Source organism: Globicephala melas, chromosome 2, assembly GCF_963455315.2.
Source record: "Globicephala melas chromosome 2, mGloMel1.2, whole genome shotgun sequence".
NCBI classification, from domain to species: domain Eukaryota; kingdom Metazoa; phylum Chordata; class Mammalia; order Artiodactyla; family Delphinidae; genus Globicephala; species Globicephala melas.
In genome coordinates this window covers 153,523,647-153,544,188 of record NC_083315.2, presented here as the reverse complement: position 1 = coordinate 153,544,188, position 20,542 = coordinate 153,523,647, and the positions used below count along the sequence as shown (strand labels likewise).

At 42.0% G+C, this 20,542-nt stretch overlaps 1 protein-coding gene and 1 pseudogene across 16 annotated transcripts in view; both read right to left on the bottom strand.

Annotated features, from left to right (window-relative positions):
• NRXN3 (neurexin 3) overlaps positions 1-20,542 on the bottom strand; it is a 1,711,975-nt gene that overhangs the window by 998,484 nt on the left and 692,949 nt on the right. The window lies entirely within an intron of this gene.
• Positions 14,056-14,375, bottom strand: LOC115839765 (potassium voltage-gated channel subfamily E member 3-like; annotated as a pseudogene).

Here is a 20,542-nt window from a genome sequence, read left to right as displayed (position 1 = left end):
AATCTACACATACACATTCCCTACAACCTACCCCCCGCCTCCTCCCTGCAAAGCCCCCAGAAACAGACAAACAAAAAGCCACCTCTCCATTTTCTCTCCCAACCAGGGGAAATCCTCCAGTGTCAGAACAGGTCCATATGGCAAGTTGAAGACTGTCTCTAAAGTTAAAATCCCCGAGACGGCCACAGTCAGAGGTCACCCTGTCAGTGACATCTGCTCTTCCATTACTTCGCACAGGCTTTCCCAGCACTACTGGCCCGTCAGGTGCTTTGTGCAGACGAATTCCCTATGTACCTCATATGGAGAGGAAGGCTGACACATGGTATAAACACTCTCTACCACCAGAGGAATCCACTAGCAAGCTAGTTTTCTGGAACCTTCGTTCATAAGCTTACCTTCTTTTCACAACATTCCACCTCCCATCCACAGAAGCTCACACCATCCCAAAGAAAAGGCCGAGTAGGAGAAACTAATTCAGAATCTTGGGTAAGCTTATTACCTAAGAGGTTGCTTCTCCTTGTCTCAGTATTCAACAATCTCCACTATACTTTCCCCCTTCCACCCTCCACCTACCGTTCTGCAGTTTCTACCTAATATACATTGGAATGTCCCTTGTTTCTTCCCCACTCCACCATCTATAATGCATCTCAAGTTGCAGTCACTCTTCCCATGCACACATGGAACCTTCCTCTTTGGGGATCTTAAGATAATATCTCTGCTGGGAATAGTGCTTCCCCATTCATATCCATCTGACTGCCCTGTCCCAACAATCTAAAGTATTATTCCCTCTCTCCTCATAATGCCTTAAATATTTTAGCGAACGCCTATATCCCCCAAGATGTTTTGTAGAGTAGGCACTTATTTGTAGATATGAACCACAGAGACACACACAGACTCAGGGAGTTGTTAATTTCACCTTTCTAGTTTCAGAGAGCTTGGATTTCCTTTAAGGAATTACAAAGTATGAACAAGTCAAATTTCTAAAAATTCCAGTCTTTGTACAGCCTCATTCAAGGCTCTACAGCTTCTTTGCTTCTAAGGACTGTGAGTTTTAGCCCTAAAACTGCCTGAATAATTTCCGTCAGCATTGCTATATGCAGGGCTTTTTTTTTTTTTTTTTTTGGGCTCATCCTAACTTTGTTCATTTTATAATGTGAATGTTAAAAAGAGGGGGAATCTACATATTCAGAAGTCTACAAATTGAGAAAAGGTTTGGCAAAGACAGCAAATATGCCTAACCTATCCCTTTGAAAAAAAGAAAAGCAATTCACAGTTACCATGATCCTATGTAGGAGCACAGGTCTTACCTAAACAATTTCATACTTAATGTATAACATGAAAACATTTTCTATTCACTAGCATATGTAGCCATGGGTCTGAAAAAGAAACATGTACAGCACAAGGAGAGTTGAGTATCACCGTTAGAGATAATATTATTTATCCATAAGACGCTACAGGGCAGACTGACTATCGGAAGAGGGGCCTTAAAAGTCTACAGATACACCTGCCATCTTGTTACTGCACTGAACTGCATCCTCTGGAAAAGCTTCAGAGGTGCCAGCTTTCAAAACGGTTAAAGAGATACAACAAGGAGTAAATAGGCATCAATAATCTTACTTTGCTGTTGACTGAAAAAGGGTTTATACAATAATTGATATTCCAGGTTTCCAAGTACTCAAAATACGCAGAATAAATTCACTAGAGATTCAAGAAGGATTCAGATTAATTGATGGATAGCTACTTATAGTTACTTGAAAAATGGTTATTGGGCTTCCCTGGTGGCGCAGGGGTTGAGAGTCCGCCTGCCGATGCAGGGGACACGGGTTCGTGCCCCGGTCCGGGAAGATCCCACAGGCCGTGGAGCGGCTGGGCCCGTGAGCCATGGCCGCTGAGCCTGCGCGTCCGGAGCCTGTGCTCCGCAACGGGAGAGGCCACAGCAGTGAGAGGCCCGCGTACCGCAAAAAAAAAAACCCAAAAAACAACAACAAAAAATGGTTATTAATTTTAGAAGAGCTATACTTTGGATATATCCTCTAAATTCTTGAGCTGGACGTCATAAGAAAAAAAAATCTATGTTTTTTCATGTCTTCAGTCTTGTTACCAGCATAAGGAAAAACATGCTGAACCAACACGGTATGTAATCCTGCTTTCCACACGGGAAACATCATTCTGCAACTGCGAAAAACCTAAAACAAATCACCTAGGGGAGGTGTGTAGGTACAACGTGGTTGGAAAGTTTAATAGAACAGTCATAAGCCACGGATTAGGGCTGTGCACAGCAACACGGGTGGAACTGAGAAGAGACATCGGGTTCAAATACTCTGATGCTCTCATTGTACCAAAAAGCAAATAAGACTCAGGGAGATGGTTAAGAGGCCTGACCAAGGTCATACAGCTACTTACTACTGAATCATGACTAGAAATACCATCTCTGGGCTCTTCCCTTTTTATAGGACAATCTTTGGACCTAGTCCATAGAAAGATTAGAGATAAAATACTGTGACTATAAAGTCCTGTGGCATTTCAATAACAAGCTCTCCTTGGAAGGGCTACAAGAGATATCTGTGTGTTCTAGGAAGATATATAATAGTGAATGAATCTCCAGTACAGCAATACCCCAGACTAAAACCTATATTGCTGCTAAATTTGAAAAACACTTCCTGATACACTGCATTCAAATGATTTTTGACAGCAGCATTCATTGTCTCTGGGATCTTAGAATTTGGTAGAAAACTGGTTTTGTTTTCCTGTGCTAAAACTGTTTCTTTTCATGATTTCAATTTCCAGCAGTAAATGCTGGTTCACAGACATATTCAGGAAAGCACAGGTATGACACACCCACTAGGCTTTGGGATGACTTTTTTTTTTTTTTTTACTCTAAAAGTAAAGCTGAAAAATTTCCTCCCAATGCTTTCCTATAACTCATTATAGTTTTACCAGAAGAGATGAACAAATCTTTGAAAGATAACTTCCAGCAGGTAGGTTTTTGTCTTGTCTGTTCTACTTATCTTTACCAAAATAATAATATCATAAACATCTGTCTCCACAGGAGCCCTCAATCATCTGGTAGGAAAACATAAAGATCATTCTAACCTAAGAAACTATAAACTATGTGAACACAGGGACTGTCATTACAGACCTGTACTTCCTTTATATTTTTCATTCAATCTAACCTAGTGCATAGTAAAATCCTAGTTTTGGAGAAAAGCAATAAATTTGAAGCCAGGAAACTTTCAGTTTAATCCTTGGCTCTTCCACTGACTAGTTGTAAATCTTTTTTTTTTTTTTTTAATTGGGGTATTGTTTTACAATGTTGTGTTAGTTTATACTGTACAGCAAAGTGGAGTTCCCTGTGCTGTACAGCGGGTTCTCATTAGTTATCTATTTTATACATATTAGTGTACATATGTCAATCCCAATCTCCCAGTTCATCCCACCCTCTTCTTTCCCCCCTTGGTGTCCGTACATTTGTTCTCTACATCTGTGCCTCTATTTCTGCCTTGCAAACCAGTTCATCTGTACAATTTTTCTAGATGCCACATATCTTGAACAGAATATTTTAACTTCTACAAGTCTCAATGACCTCATCTGAAAAGACCTCATCTTCTTAGATTGCACATCTCACAGGACTGTTGAGAGGATTAAATGAGCTAATGTATATAATCAAATAATTAAGCAAAAGACTCTAAGACTATAACACTATAGGTGCTCAAAAAATGTTAATTTAATTTATTCATTGCTGGCATTCCAAACATAACTGTTAGATTGAAATGGACTGAATTCACCTCCCATTGAAATGTGGCCCAGTCTCGGGAGGAAGAGAGCAGATGTTTTTGTTGATTGATATGCTGCGTAGAATTTCGTGAAGTGAAGAAAAAGCAAAGCTAGGAGAGGGAGCTGAAATCACTTGTAGAGACTACCTACAGTGGCATGTGGCCACTAGCACACAAGGTAAGGTCCACAGAACGATGACTAATTCAGTTGAAACAAAGCGTGTTTGACAAGGATGAAACGTGTGTTGGGGAAACTCGGGACAGGATGAGTGCTACTAAAAATTAGAAAGACCAAACTTGGCTACTGACAACTTCCAAGGATATATAACAACTAGGAAATAGCAACAGAACATGTAATCAGAGGATGCTTGACCTTGGCTAAGTGGATTATTCCAACAGGTATAATTAAAGACTGCCATATGGACTGCAGAGTAGCTAGTTACCAATATGACTGTAGTTTCAGAGGCATCAAAAGGAACCCACTGCCAAATAAATACCTCTCTCACCCAGGCCTCAATGCTGAAATCACACTCTTAGACTATATCTCCGCTGCAATGCCTTGAATTATTAATAATGTATTCTTTGTTATGTAATAATTTATTATATCATTTTCCTAGATCAGACTTTTACACGGGAAAGAACGGGGAATAAATGAGGACCTTGGGTACTAGGGAAGGGTAGAAGGCAGGGGAGTGACAAAGGAGAGAGACAGATATGAACCTGAGAAGCTACGGACTGGAACTGTTAATGGCTTTTCCTTCATTAGTAGGACTTTCCTTGGAAAATGTTAGTACTGCCAGTTTGAGAGTCAGTCCTCAAACATGGACTAATAGTAGCTGTGCATTAAATGTAAAGTTATACGTGTTTTACAATATATTTTTAAAATAATGAATGCCATAATTATCAACATTTGTCAACTGGCCCTGTACAAAATGTGTTACATACACTAGGCCCTGTGAGCTGGGTCTGTTATCATTCCCATTTTATATCTGAGAAAGCTTGGGTTAGGATGGATTAGCTAATTTGTCTGTTAAATGGCAGAGTCAGGACCCTGGTCAGACATTATGACAAAGGGGAGCAAATGCAGACACATATGAACATGAAATCCACGTTTATACAATGTCATAGGCAACAGAATGAGAAGGTAGGTTCTTACAGAGCTGAGAATTTCTCTTCTAGCATGATGACAGCAACAAAAGTGCTTTCAGACACCTGACTTATAACCAGAATTTTTACACCCAAAAGTAACCTATCAATTATTAGACTACTTAGGCCCAAGCTGTTATAATAGTAAGCTAATTTATAATCATTGTTAATTACAAAACCATCATACGTTAAGTAACAATACAATAGCAACAAGGATAAACTATCCTGTACCTGGAAGAAACAGACTCATGCAGTCAACCTCAGGCTTACTTTCTCAGAGTACAGGCATATTAACAATGATGGATGTGTAAGCAAAGAGGTATAAATCTGGATGCAGGGACTCTTGCACATCAGCTAGAAGGAACTGAGATGACCAAGGGCTCTGCTTTTGCCAGATACCATGTCACATATTCACTAAAATAGTCCATCATCTGCTCTGAGGCAATTAAGTTGTTTAAGTTCTTATGTCTGCCCTGCTTCTTTCAGTCGCACCCAGCTGGCAAAATAATTTAATTTCAAGGTACTAAACAGGAATCTATTCTTCTGTATCTTCCTACAAAATAAAGAAAAGCATTATGGTATACTACTGTATCTATTTTTAAATGCCACCCAAAAATTCCGTTTTCTGATAACCAAAATTCTTGCCACTGCCCGGCATCAAAGATGGTTTTGCTGTGAATAGCTATTCACCAAAATGATAAAGACTTAAAGTTCCGCCTCCAACCTCCTTGTTGACACTAGTGCTGTAAAGGTCTTCTAAGAATCATTCTGGGCTTCCCCGGTGGCGCAGTGGTTAAGAATCTGCCTGCCAGTGCAGGGGACACGGGTTCGAGCCCTGGTCCAGAAAGATCCCACATGCCGCGGAGCAACTAAGCCCGTGCGCCACAACTACTGAGCCTGCGCGCCACAACTACTGAGCCTGCGCTCTAGAGCCCGCAAGCCACAACTACTGATCCCACGTGCCACAACTACTGAAGCCCGCATGCCTAGAGCCCATGCTCCACAACAAAAGAAGCCGCCACAATGAGAAGCCCGTGCACCGCAACAAAGGGTAGCCCCTGCTCGCCACAACTAGAGAAAGCCCGTGTGCAGCAAAGAAGACCCAACGTAGCCAAAATAAATAAAATAAAATATATAAATTTATTTAAAAAAAAAAAAAAGAATCATACTGAATTTTGATTCTGCTAAGGGTAACATTTGTTCCCCATTTTCATTGTTTCCTTCCATTTGGAGAGATGTCCCATACATGCAACACTCCTGGCAGTCCCCCAAAGAAGGAACTGTGGTTTAAGTCTGCCTAATTCTGAAGAGTAGTATTAACAAGACTGCTTAGCTATGAGACCTGAGCATCACTCTATAACACAGCCTTTATGGAATTCAGTGGCATCACATTGGTAGCTTGAACCTGACCAAAGTGGCAGTACTTACACCACAGAAATCTATAGACACTAAAACCCAGCCCCTCCCCCACAAGTGTTAGCCACCTGCCAGTATACCACCGAATGGAAGACATATTATAATCTTCACCTATCTAACTCCTGTGTTCACCTCAGTTGATAATGAACTCAGTAGGGGGTACCATTTACTGCACTGTCCCAATCTCCAACAATTTCCAGAGGATTTTCCACTTGCTATTTCTCCCAATCATCAGGGAAATAAAAGGTTTTTAAAAGGGTACCTGTCTAGTTCTGTATGTCTCAGCTCAAAAAGAGAATAAATATAAAACCTTGAAGAATGGCCAGACTGTAAAGCCAAATAAAATCTACAACCATTTAAAACTTTTCTGGAAATTGTTCATAAAACTCTTTTCCTTGAAATAAGTAAAACAAGAGAAAAATAGTTTACTTTCTCATCTTTCCTGTAATATTTTATGTGACTTTATAACTTTAATGCATAGCCTCCTTTTTTATAAAACATGTATTCACCCCTGAAAAATCTGAAGCTGCAATTTTAGCAGATTCTACACAGCGGTGGTGGTATTTCAGTCACATGATCTAAATTACAGAGTACCTGCTCTGCCTGCAATTCTGACGCTTCCCTACTCAGCCTCCTACAGGGCTCTAAGCAGAAGTTTCCATCACTTCATTTACAAAAAAGATAACACTTTAATTAAAACGGCTGCATGGAAACAGCCATTGGAATTAATAATAATATTCTAAGGCAACTTTAAAAGAAAACCTTATTGAAATACAGGTAGTTTCCTTCTTAATTTTTACCTTTCTTCTTTCAAGCTTTTGTTAAAAGAATGCACCAAATCTTAACCTGTATACAAACGTACTATGGTCAGTCTGACCATCTGGGGCTAATGTGAAGTCACTACAGACTCCATCATACACAGTGTCCTGGAGAGAATACTGAACAGGTAAAGACCTGACGTGTTACCCTAGATTTGGGGACACCACATAACCTTGGGTGGGTTCTGTCATTGTGCTAGGATCATTCTCTCATCTACAATATTATTCTACAGGGTTTCTAGGCCCTTCCTGCTCTGGCATCCCAGGCACCCTCTCTCTGTAAAGTCTCAGCGGTGGCCTGCCAACCTCTGTCTCAGCTACAGGCATGTTACCATAACCTGCCATGCACTGTTTGAGTTAATTAAAGGGAAGTGATTACGTTTTGCCTTTTAAACCTTTCTGAACTCCACGTTCTACCTCCCATCTCCACACGCAGTACCTAAAATGGTGCGGTGCTATGGTACACGGCATCATTGCGCCTGTTCTCCCTGAACCCTCTGCTGTCAACGTGTCTTCCCCACCCTTCGCTTCTCAAATAATTAGAAGGCAGTGAATTCCACTTAAAGCCTCCTGTTCCCCGAAGTCTCCGCCCCCTTTCACACTCAGGATGGGATCTTTGTTCAGTTTTCTTACAGCCACTTTGACGAGCTGACATATTGGCTCCAGACCCTCCGCCTTTCTCCCCCCCTCCCACCCCCTATTCCACTCCTTCCCTTGACGAGCTGGAGAGGAACAGCTTGAGGTAGCTGTTTCAATTATAGGCTGCATCAGTTAAAGTGATGGTATTTTTTACATAGAACATCTTGAACCAAATTTAAACATGGTCGTTACTATCTGCTCATCTCGGTAAGGTTTCTGTGGGTCATCGTGGACTTTCCAGAATCACCAAGTCTCTAGGTTGGAGGGCCCCTGGGGGCCACCTGGTCCAGTTACCCATCTGATCCCTAAGTCTCCATGATGCCTCTGTCAAGGGGTCCTTCAGCTTCTGCCTGTGCCCACCCGGCAGCTGGAAACCCACCACCAGAAGGAGAGGCAGCTCTGGGACAACGCAGGCTTGCCTTGTACTCAACTTCTACATCTTATATCTAAACAGCGTTTGTGTATCTCTGAGTCTAAAATATATATTCTATTTCCATCCCAGTTTAACAGATGGAGGGAAATGGGGACAGGCAGGCTAAGTCGCTTGCCTGAGGACTCACATAAGTGTCAGACCTAGGATATGAGCCTAGACCCACCCCTTAAGTCCCGAGGCTATACTGTCTCTATCTTCATAATGAGTACTGAAAATGCCCCCTTGATTCAATTTATTAAACCACTTTAAATATTTACCTAATTCATTTTTTATTTGCAAGTGTTCTCTGTGTCTCATTATTTACTGCTAACTCTCCACTCTTGCTTGCTACTGACTTCAAAAACAAACCCATTCCAGCTCCCTCGGCCCCTATAATGAGAATGTTCACCTCCATTTCCCTCATTTATTCTAATCTTACCCACCCTTCAGGGCCTGGCTTAACTTCATCACCTGCAGGGACTCCTCCCCGCTACTCAATTCAACAATTCTTCTGCCAACAGAAACAAACGGCTTACTCACTCTTGCTAAATAATTATTCTTAATATCTGGGTTCTCAGTTTGACTGTAATCTCACCTACAAGGTAACTGATAGCTTGAGTTTTTATTGGCGCCCCCCGGCCCCATAGCAGTAGTTTAACAAACAGGCTGAACAATTTCAGAATACGATTCCGAATACCTTAAGGACGCTTCTGTCTTATTTCCTTTGAAAATGCTTCGGGGTGACAGATTCATCAATAACCTCACTTCTAGTCTGGGATAAATAAATTATTCTGAAACTCACCCAACTAATGTTGACATCTTCTCTACTTGATAGCAGGGCCTGAAACTTATCTCAGGGGGTTAGCTGATGCATTTCTGCAGACTGACCACCAGATGGCGCGCTTTCCTTTCTTTTCAAGGCTATCCAGCCCCTGACCCAGAGCCTTCAGAAATCTGAAAATCTACTTTGCAAAAAGGCTTTGGTGACACTGCTTCATCCAACCACCCATGCCATAATACAAAGAACCCAACATTATCCTAGTCTCTAGAAAGGAGAGGATCCTCAAACACCATCCCGTCTTAAGTATGTTCACTAAACAGATGGGAATCCAGGGACAAGAAGGGATGGGAATAGGGGGGATAGTACACCAGTAATACATCCCAAAGCCCACACTTTCCCCTCCACATTCAGGATGACACCTTCATATGGCAGTAGGGCTGAGCACTGGACAAGCCTTTAGATGCCTCTCCTTCTTAAATTCTAGGCAGATCAGTTCTTAGCCAGAGAGGCTGGGGGTGGAACTCTATTAATATCCCTTATTCACTGCAATGCCCCAAATATCTTGAGAACCAGATTTCCTTTCCCACGTGAAGACAGCCTACCATAGTTCTTTCCTAAATCCTTGACAGTTTTACAAGCAGGGTGGTGAGTGGCCTTTCTTTCTTCGAAAAAGTGTATATAAGTGTACCCAGTCATAGAAATCTGACAGGGCTGACACCTGGTTCTCCAAAAATGTAGCTTCACTCTAGCCACATTCCACTGACATTTATAGAATATGATTATTGTTGATAGTGGGGAACAAAGGGGGAAGGGTAATCAGAACTGTAAAGCACACACTTTCATCCAAAGTTTCCCCACTGCAAAGTGAATCGTTATTTTCAGGATAAACGTGCAGTACCCAAATGCAGAATATTTCTTCTCTTCCCTTTTCCTGGGAAGAGATGCTGTGCCTCTCCCTAGTGGACCTCACACCTGCTTCTCCATGCTCTTTACTTCACTAGACATTCCCCTTCTCCCAGACCTGCTGACGTGCACGTCCAGACAGCCACGCAAAGCTACTGGTTCTCTGAGAAGTGACAAAGTGCTTTTGAACAGTACACAGGCCTGCTCTCTTAAGTGTTGGGGAAAGGCCATCAAATTCTGGGCAGGATGCAATTCAAGTCAAATTTGACATGTTGAAAGTTAATGACTTTATTGTGCTTCATGGTTTATATAATTCAGTCATAAGCCATGGCAGGTTGGGCACATTTTTTTCAGACAGTTAAGAATTAGGAGGACTTGAGGCTGTCAGCTTTACCAGATGGTCATTAACTGGAAACATGCTACTTAAGCAAGGTACACTCAAGGGGGAAAAGGCTCAGAGAGTTTCATTCGCCATGAACCTCTACCTCTTCATACCTACCTCTCAGGCAGGGGTGAGCGTCGCAGAGAAGGAAGGTGTGCTGAGAGAAAAAGTTTGTCTTACCTCTTTCCTAGCTGCCCTCGGCAAGATGAGGTGGCAACGTGCACACTGTGAGGATTCGACTTACAACATCAGAGATAAAGTAACTGTGCCAACAGCACAGAAATTCATTTCCACGTGCTATACTCTTCACAACATGCTATGAACTTGAGACCAAAAAGGTGAGAAGAAACTGGGCACAGAATTTCACTGGGGCAAAGTTGAAAGAGTGGGGATTAAGCAGGGATTAAAAAAAACAGTGGAGAGATGGTGAAGGGGGGCAGGCAGGAAGGCAGACCGCAGAGGTCTGAGAGTAGCGAGGGAGTTTCTGAAAATTAACTAAATGCATTTTATCTACTTCCACTGACCATAAGTGGTTTCATTTTCATTGTAACATGTTCAAGGGATTCTGTCCAGGCCCTGAGATTCCCTCAGAGTTGTTGGGAATCTCAACACTTGTGTTTAATGACATACCAGGGAACCCAGGGTACAAGACAGGTAAGATAAATGGACTAATGGAAGGATTGCATCTTATAACCACCTGTTTATGAGCAAAACCCAGTCATAAAAGCAGCTGTAAGCAGAAAACACAGAAACATTATTTTGTCCTTTTGACATACATTATAGTCTTTAAACCCCATAAGAGAAGCAAAGATTGTAAAGAACTGATTGTAATTGTCATAATTAACCGCATGCACTTCTCCACTACATCGTACAGCTTTGCAACTGGTAGATCCGATCAGGTATAAAAGAAAACAGAGCTTTTGAAATCTCAGGAGATGGAGGAAATGACCCTTATCCAATCCCTCTCATTCTAAATTACTATTGGTAGAGGCAAGATAATTCCCCAGCCATTTCAAATACGGAAAACATTCATAGAGAGGACACAACTGGCGTCTAAAGTCATATTTCGCCATTTTGGATGTGATTTGGAATGGGGGTTGGAAAAGAATGGAAACGATGATCAGATAAGATGTGTATGAACACTGAAGCAGATGTTCTTGTAGTCATTTCTTGGAAGACGTGAAATGGTTGTATGAAAAAAAAAGCAGTCGTGTCTTAAAGAAATAAACTCACCTGGAAACTCTGAAGACCTCTAAAGGGTTGGTTGAGTAAAAGCAAAAATCTCAGTCTCTTACACCCAAACACACACACACACATATATAACATGCTCATACGCTTCTGGAAAGTTTGGACTTAATATCTTCATTACTTTTTAAAAAAAAATAACTCAAAGTAATCCAAAAAAACCAAGATATGAAATAATAAAAAATTCTTCCTTTAGATTGGAGAAAGGAGATAGACAGGATAGTGATAGGATTCAGCTATAGAGTGTGAGATTTTAATTTAGGAGCTAATATTCAGAAGAATGTAAGTTCATGGGATTTTAGAGCTGGAAGACACCTGGCCCATTATGTTGCCTCCTGCCTATTCCAATTGTCACATCAACTTTACTGTAGTTCACAGAATGAAATATTATGCATATTCAAGGTCAACATTCTTTCCATAAGCAAGAAGGAGCAGATGCCAAGGGGGCCAAAGTGTATGAGCAAGATAAAGAAAGAATGAGACCAGAAGTTACTGAAAAGGGGTGACTGCAGAAATTAAAATTACTAAAAATAAGAATTTGCAGAGGAACACATTGAGGTTAAATTTTGAAAAACGCCTTGACTTTAATTTTGCTATACCTATCTGTGAATGTTGGCTAAATTTCTTCAGTCGTCTCCTAATTCAGAGAGACAGAGCTATTCCAAATCACAAACAACTCAATAAAATCAATGCCATGTATTACCACAAAACTCAGATATTATATGTTAGTCATATTTTTTGATGAGTGTTTTTACTTGTAGATGTAGAAATTACAGTTCGACTGAGAAAGAGCCTGGAATATGAATCTGTAAGTACATAACTCAAATAAGAATTCTGTAAAATGTGGATGATAACTTCTATACTGCCCTTATAGTTTCTTTCAGCCAAAGATTGTTTCAACGGATTTTTTTTGCAGGCCTGTGACAGCAAGACATCACTGGTTGGTTACTCCAACTATCACTCATTATTATTTAAAGAATTTGACATCACATAGTAATATGTTATCAAATATGCTAGTGGCTAGGAAGCAGCAGAAAGCAGACAGAAAGGAATTATTACTAAATGAGGCACAGCCAACATATAATGGTATCTGAATATAAAACCATTTTTTGGCTGTTCTATGCATAATGGTGAACTAAATATAAAACCATTTTGTGGTTGCTCAATAATATTTTTTCAACCAAGTCATAAAACTTTAACAAATTCTGACCAAATATAAGTCAACCTTCCCTTTTCTTTTCTTTAAGTTTCTAGCCAGTTTATACACCACACTGGTAGTAGAATCAGGGCTGGTTCTCTTTCCACTGAATCAGGTACCTGCCTCTTTTAATACGATAATCTTCTAGGTGTGACAATAATCTTCTAGAAGCAGATTTCAACTTGATATCAGAAAATTACTCACAGAATTCATTCAAAACGTTAGAGGCTTCCTTAGAGGTAGTGAAGTCCCCACGACTGGAGATGGGGCTGGGAAAGGCAGTGGGACATGGGTGGAAGGGCACAGGGACCATGGAGCTAATGAGGCTTGACAGTCAGGGCTCTGCACTTGCATGGCTCCTTCTTAAGATCTTAGGAGGGGCCCCAACAATGTATTAACATGGTGATATGTTTTTGTAATACTTGCAAAAATATTTTAAAGTTCTATTTCTTAAGGAGGGTCCCCCAGAATTATATAAGTTTCAGGCCTAGATCCACTCCTAGGTAGCACACAGTTTTGCAAAGCACTAGGCAAGGTGACCAGAGAACCTGGGTTCCAGTCATGGTACCGCTTTGGCCCAAATGGGCAGAACGGCACTTGCTCTGCTTCCCTCACAGGGGGTAAAATCACAAATGTTAAATGGGCTGAAAAACATAAAATGTGAAAAAATATAAGTAACATAACTTAGATTTCCTGTCTGTGATATGGGATAATCATCACTGTTTCTCAGGTTATTGAAGATAACACATCAAAACATGTGTCCTCAGGGCATTTTCCTGTCTCATTTCCCTCTGCTACAGCTTCCTCTTTTCCTTCCTCTAGCCCCTAGCCCCCAACACTCCTGCCACTAGAACACTCATTTGTCATTATATGTTGCTACTTGTATATATATACATATGTGTGTGTGTGTGTGTATATGTATGTGTATATATATATATATATATATATATATATATATATACTTTTTTTTTTTTTTTGGCCACACTGAATGGCTTGTGGGATTTCAGTTCTCCGACCAGGGACTGAACCCAGGCCCTTGGCAGTGAGAGCACGGAGTCCTAACCACTGCACCACCAGGGAACTCCTGCCACTTTTATATATTTGTTCAAAGGGCTCCTACTGTCTATAAAGTCTATCTTTGCTGGAAAAAATCCTTATCCACAAGGCCTAGGTCTGCTAGATCCTCTCCTCCTTCCCCAATGATGACTTCCCTTAGTACTGTTTCTTGTTGATCTTACAGATTAGAACACTGAGGCCTGATGTAACACATAGCTGAGTTCTGGAGGCCCCACAAGATAATCCTCAGGAGTCTTGATCTTCTGCCATCCCTGGCCTCTTAGCATTAGAGCATAGACACACGGTTCTTGGTGTATACATGATAGGGGTCACTGCGCTTATCCACTTTGCGGGAGCCAGGATGAGGCTGCCCACAGTGGCAGCAAATAGGAACATGAACAGCAAATAGGCAGCAAATAGGAACATGATGAAGAGAATGTACATGTAGGAGTTGTCATCGCAGCCAGGTAGGCTGGCCCGCCTCTCCTCAGTCAGGTTGTCTGACCCTGGCCGGCAGAGCAAGGTGCTGTGAAGAGTGGCATTTAGAGCCTTCAGCACAGCGTGCAGGCTCTCATACCAGGTCTCAGTCCCATTGGTGGTCTCCATAGCAACAGGGATTCAGGTGGGGGAAGAATGGGAGGATGCCCTCCTTCAGAAGCCTTCCTTGTTTCTCGCCCTCTCTGATCAGCCCTGCAATCTCTCTCCATTTAGGGGTACCATTCTGTAGTCCTGCTGCCGGTCGGCAAGGCTCCCGGGGCGCCGTCTGTTCGTTGGACACCTTGCCCTGGGCTCGCGAGTGCCCCGCACTGTGCCCCAAGGCGCTCCGCCAGCCCCCCTGCTCGCAGCCCGCGGCCAGCACCGTCTGCGCCCCCTCCGCCCTGCCACCTTTTTCTTTAAAGTAAAACAGTTTAAAATCTGTTCTACCCTCTGAGTACCTGGAACTAAGGCAACTAATTATGTTGAGAACTAAGTTAGGGAACATCACATACATTCTCTCTTCTGTTTCTCATTAAAACTCTGTAAACCAGGCATTGATATCTCATTTTATAGATGAGAAAACTGAATTTCAGAAAGATGTGATAACTTGCCTAATTGTGGATAGTTAGTCAAACAAGGACTTGAACCCAGGTATGGTAGATTGAATGGCAGCCCCATGAAAGGATATGTCCATGTCTTAATCCCCACAACCTGTGATTATTACCTTAAATGGCAAAAGAGTGAATGTTACTGCATACAACAAAAGATGTGATTAAGTTAGGCATCTTAAGTGGAGGAGCTTATCCTGTATTGGCCAGGTGGGTTCTAAATGCAAGCACAAGTATCATCATAAGTTAGACACAAAGAGAAGCAGACACACACAGCAGAGAAGGCCATAAGAAGATGGAGGCAGAGATTGGAGTGATGCAGCCACAAGTCCAGGGACGCTGACAGCCATAAACACTGGGAGACACAAGAATGGGGACCCTCTAGAGCCTCTAGAGGGAGCCGCAGTGACCTCCAAGAAGCATACTGACTTCAGACTTCCAGCCCCCAGAAGTGTGAGAGAAAAAATATGTATATAGTTGTACGCCAACTAGTTTGTGGTAATTTTCATGGAAAACTGATACAGGAAACTGATACAGGAGGTCTTCTGGCATCCTTCTGCAACCCCATACAAGTTCCCTGATGTGAGACTGCCAGGCTGAAGACCTCAAAACATGGTACTCTAGACTCTCTCTAGGTCCGTACAGACTTGGGATCAACCATAACAGACTTAAAACTGAGGTTCTTCAGACTATATATGAATTAGTGTTCTTCATATTTGATTCAAAATGTTCCCATTAGTACAAAGAAAACATACAGGAGCACAAGTTCATGATTTCATGGGAGTGTCTTTCCTGCGGTGAATGGGACTGTCCAAGAAGGAGAACAAAATGAAATCCTCCTTCACTTAACTGTTCTCAGTGAGACAACTTTGACACTGCAGCTTCTAGGTGCTTAGTATTAGATGTGTAGAAACGAGGGTAGATCTGGTCTAAAAGATTTTAACATTCTTTTCTGCCTCTAAGCATATCTATAATTATTCTCAATAAATACTTGTTGAATGGATAAAGGAATCAATGAATGAGTATGTGGCTATATGCATGGAGCCCAAATACTCAAGCCCATCGTGTCTCAATAACTAATATTTAAGCCAGAAAGAATGAATGTCTTACACAAATATCACGCTCTGGGGAAATAACCTGAACAGATTATAAATGATTGGATTAAAAGGAGTAACTCACTAACTAACTCTATGGCAATAATACAATTAAACTCCCTGTGATGAATTTGTATAGAAAGGACATGAAATTTTAGGTATAAGGCAGTGTAAGAAAGAACCTGAAAAGTGAAATCTGAAGGACAATTTTGACTCCCAAGACAAAGGGTAAAGAGATCATTATTGTACTTTCTCTGTGTCAGGTAATATTCCAAGTTCTTTGTAGCATGAAACTATTTAATACTCACTACACGAGTCTAAGAGGTAGGCACACCATTATCCCCACTTTATAGGTGAGAGAACAGGTTACAAAATTTATCAAAATCATACAGACAGTAAACAATGGAATAATTAAGAGCAGAGTGGCTATCTGTCCAAACATTGGTGAAGGAGATAACCAAGGAAGAGCAGTTGAAGAAGAACCTGAACATGAAATCCACCAGCTCATTGATTCTTTCTTTCATTTTTAAGATGTATGCGCCAGGCATTTTGCTGGACACTGGAGATATAATGGAAAAGAAAATAATGAACTAATAAAATGTTCTAAAACAAAAGGGAGAGACTTAATTCACAAATAGGAGAAAACTAAAACAGAATTGAAAATAAGTGATTTTGGGGAACATGCTTGTAAGTGAATTTTAAAAAAGTGACTACGTTTTCTAAGAATTCTTCAGCTATGAGCCTTCCCTAACAGTGTCTTGGTGATCACAGGATGTTCTAAGCCCTAGTACTGCTAGATGCTAGAAAAACGTGAAAGTGCCTGGGAAGCCAATTCTCAAGGAACTCATGTGAGGGAAAAATTATCTTACCAACCATAAAAACAGGAAGCTAAGCAGAATAGGGCTGAGAAGAGTTTACAAAAAGAAAAATAATCCATTTGGTTCTAAAGACCAACAAAGCCAGAGGTGATTTTTAGCAAAGCAGAGGCATGTTTTAGCAATTCTAAGTAACTAGGTCAGAAATCACTTTACTCTGTTCCTTCCAGCACTATGCACAGGAAGTCAAGAGACTTCACTTACATGATAGGAATCTTGGAGAAACGCTCAGACTCTCAAATTAGGAGGAAGTAGGTTTGAATCACAACTCTGTTAAATACTAGCTGTGTAACCTTAGGCAAGTTACTTAAAGACTCCCAGTTTTAATTTTATCGTGTGGAAAACAGAGATAATAATACAACCCACCTGAGAGGCTGGTAAAGAATTAGATGTAATTAGATGTATGTGAATTGTTCAACAAAGACGCTGGTACATAGGAAGTGTTCCATTACTGATAAGTAGTCGTGTTATTATCATTTGACAGGCTGATTGATCAATTACTGTGGCTAGAGTAATTATTAAATTTGACCAGAAGTTTCTCAGTGTTCATCAACATTCTGGTTTTCCTCCTAAAGGAGGACTGTACTTTCTTGCTGCCTTGGAGCTACATAACACCATGTGATTTGCCTGAGCTAACGGAATGTATGTGGAAGTAAAGTGTCACTTCTGGGCAGAAACACTTCAATGCCAGTCACAACAGCCCTTATGTCCTCCCTTTTTCCAGGGGAACCAGCAACATGCCCGACGGTGAAGGGCCCGCCAGCCTAGCTCCCTTAAGAGTGATGACACGAAGCAGAGCCCCTGGCATTCTGTGATGAATATGAAGTATGGACTGAGAAATGAGTTCCATGTGTTAAGCTACTAGGTATGGAGTTTGTTACCACAGCACAAGCCACCCTGCCCTGACTAACAGAATAGCAACCCAGATTGGTTGTGACCGTCGATGGATAAGTAATATAAATACCTGAAGTCCATTTATCTATTGACCCAATCTTTTGCAATCTCTTGTTTTGGTTCTTGTTACCTTTATGCCCTTTTCAAATATTTATAAATCAAGGCTGTCTCCATAGCTTGAAATTTTCCCAGGACAAAGGCTATGACTTTGTAATTTTCTTTATAGCAGCAAATACAAAACAGGATTTACCATTTAATAAATGCCTCTTTGACAACGGCAATGACAGTCATGATCATAAAGCTATCTTCATGATAATCCCTTAATGTCCATTCTGACTTTCTCTCTACTTAATAGCTCTCTTAGAAGAAAGCTATGTATTTTTAAAACAACTGTCACCGAAGAAGTTATGTAGGTAGGCATGTTGCTCTCTGTTTTAAACCTATTCTGGGAATAGGAAAACGAAACTGTAAAGCTGATATTCCCAAGCCTTGCATTAATGTTCCAGAACAAGAAACAAAAACTCGAATGTGTTCATGTTCTATAAAGGAAGCATAAAAAACAATTAGTCTTTGTACAAGTTTCCCTTATCGGAGCACTGATGCGTAAAAACACTTAGAGACTATTTGCATGTCTCAGAGAAGCAGAAGCTGGCTGAGGAGTGTCTGTGCGTGCAGAGTGGGGGGTGCTCTCTTCATTCCTGCAGAATCCTCCAACGTCACAAGACATGAGATCCTGCTTGCTTCATCTGGGTGAATCAGTGGCCAGAGTGGCAAGGCTGGTCAGCCTGCCTTGGACAGGTTAAAGGGGCGAGGAGAGGTGGGCAGGGAGGGCAGTGGGCATCAGGGTGGGTGCGACAATGAGCGCAGCCCCCAGAGAAGACAACGTTTCACCTGCACCCCCTTGCTTACTCCAAGAATGGTCTGCAGAGCCGGCGTACAGCCCACGGTCGGGTCTACGCTCACTGCCTGTGAGCACTTCCTTCACTCCAGATGAGGCTGTGGATGAGTGAGAGGCTCAGGTGACCAGCACAAACAGATGAGAAGCAGAAAAAGGTTGAGGAGAAACCTGCAGACTTGGCTTCATCAAGGTGAAAGGTGAAAGGACGGGAGCTCAGCTGCAAAATGCTTACCACGACCAACCAGGGCCCACATGCTCTGACCTCCCCTCCTCTCCAGCCTTGCCTGCTGCCGCTCTACCCATACCTCACTTGGCCTCAGCCACATTCACTTTGTGTTCTTTGAAGGGCCTCTTCATGCCCCCTTACTCAGCTAGCTAAACCCGGCTCATCGTTCTAAGATCTGCTCAAATGTCACCTGCTCAGGAAACCCTCCTTGACACACCACAGCCAGCCCAGAATAGGACAGGCCTTCTGGCCGTACACCTTTGCACACTGAAATTCCCCTTCATGGCACTTAGGAAGAGAAGTTCTTCACTATGCACCAGGATGTTTGTTTAGTGTCTGTCTCTACACTAGCTAGTAAGCTACATGAAGGAAGAGCGATGTCTGTCTGCTCGCCATTGAATCTCTAGCACCAGCTACTCTCCCGGACACACACAGTGCTCACCAAACAGCCGTTAAATGAAGGGAGCTAGTGGAAGGTATGGAGTGCGGCACACCCATGAGCTTCGTATCTTTCGGCGTAACCCACGTCCTGCTTCTCTGAGGCCTTGGCCAGCCTGGATCTGGCAGCCTGTCCTTGGACAACTCCTGGACAGAATTCCCACTGAAGAGCACATTCACTGGGAGCACCCACTTAAAAGGAGCTGTCCCCTGAACTGGAATGTGGCTAAGAGAGTCCCAAAAGCAGAGGGAGGAATTAAACCTTAACCCTTCAGCCAAGAAAGACACAAGTTTTCCTTTACTCTCTTCCTGGAAAAACTTAGAATTTGATGAGAGTGTGAACCTAACACTGACTGTCATATCCTCCCGGAGGCACTGATGAAAAATAACACTTCTGGATCCTGAGGACCTTTTGTTTCTTCCCCCCAGAGGCTCCATGTTTTTCATGATGATTCAGGTCTGGGAACATCTGGGTTAGGGATTTTTTTCAAAAAACTCAGCTCCTCTATTCCAAGTGTTGGCTAAAGGTTTGGGAACTGTGATCGCTCTTTCTAGAAAGAGAAGAGCAATGCACAGGTCAATGCAATTTCTAGAGGTAACAAGCTCTGTGGTTTCCAGGACCTTATATCCAAGAAGGACTGCCACAGGGCTGTACTGAGGAAGTGGAGAATGTGGACTTCCTTGTTAACTTTGGAGACCCCTAGCCCCAAAGAGCCAGGTCTTACCGAATGCACAGGAGGGGCTGGACAGAAGCGCACAAAAGGAGTAGACGTTCCCCCTCCTGCAGGGACAGGCAAATGCGTTACGATGACCAGAGCAAGGGGCCCACAACTGGAAACATGAAGGGTGTTATGCAGCAGGGAAGCGGCCCTCTTCCCTCAACAATGACTCATCCATCCTGCTCACCCTGGCAGCTGCAGTCCCTCTATCCTTCCCAAACAACGAACAAAAGGCTGTAAAGCAAGACTGAAATCTTCAAACAGAGCTATTTTGTTGCAGTAATTTTTAAGGAGAAAAAATTCAACAACGACACTCCTGAAAATGAGCAGAGATAAACTTGTGAATTAAAGAGAGACTTAACACTAGAAGAATTTGAGCAGAAGTTTAAGAATGTGAGCTTTGGAAGGAGGATAACCCTAGATGCAAGTTCATTTTCTGCCATTTACGAAGTGTGTGCTGTTGGCCAAGTCAGTCTCTATGCGTCTCAATTTCCTCATCTGTAAAATGGAAAGAATAGTACTGAGCTCTCATTGTTTTTTGGAG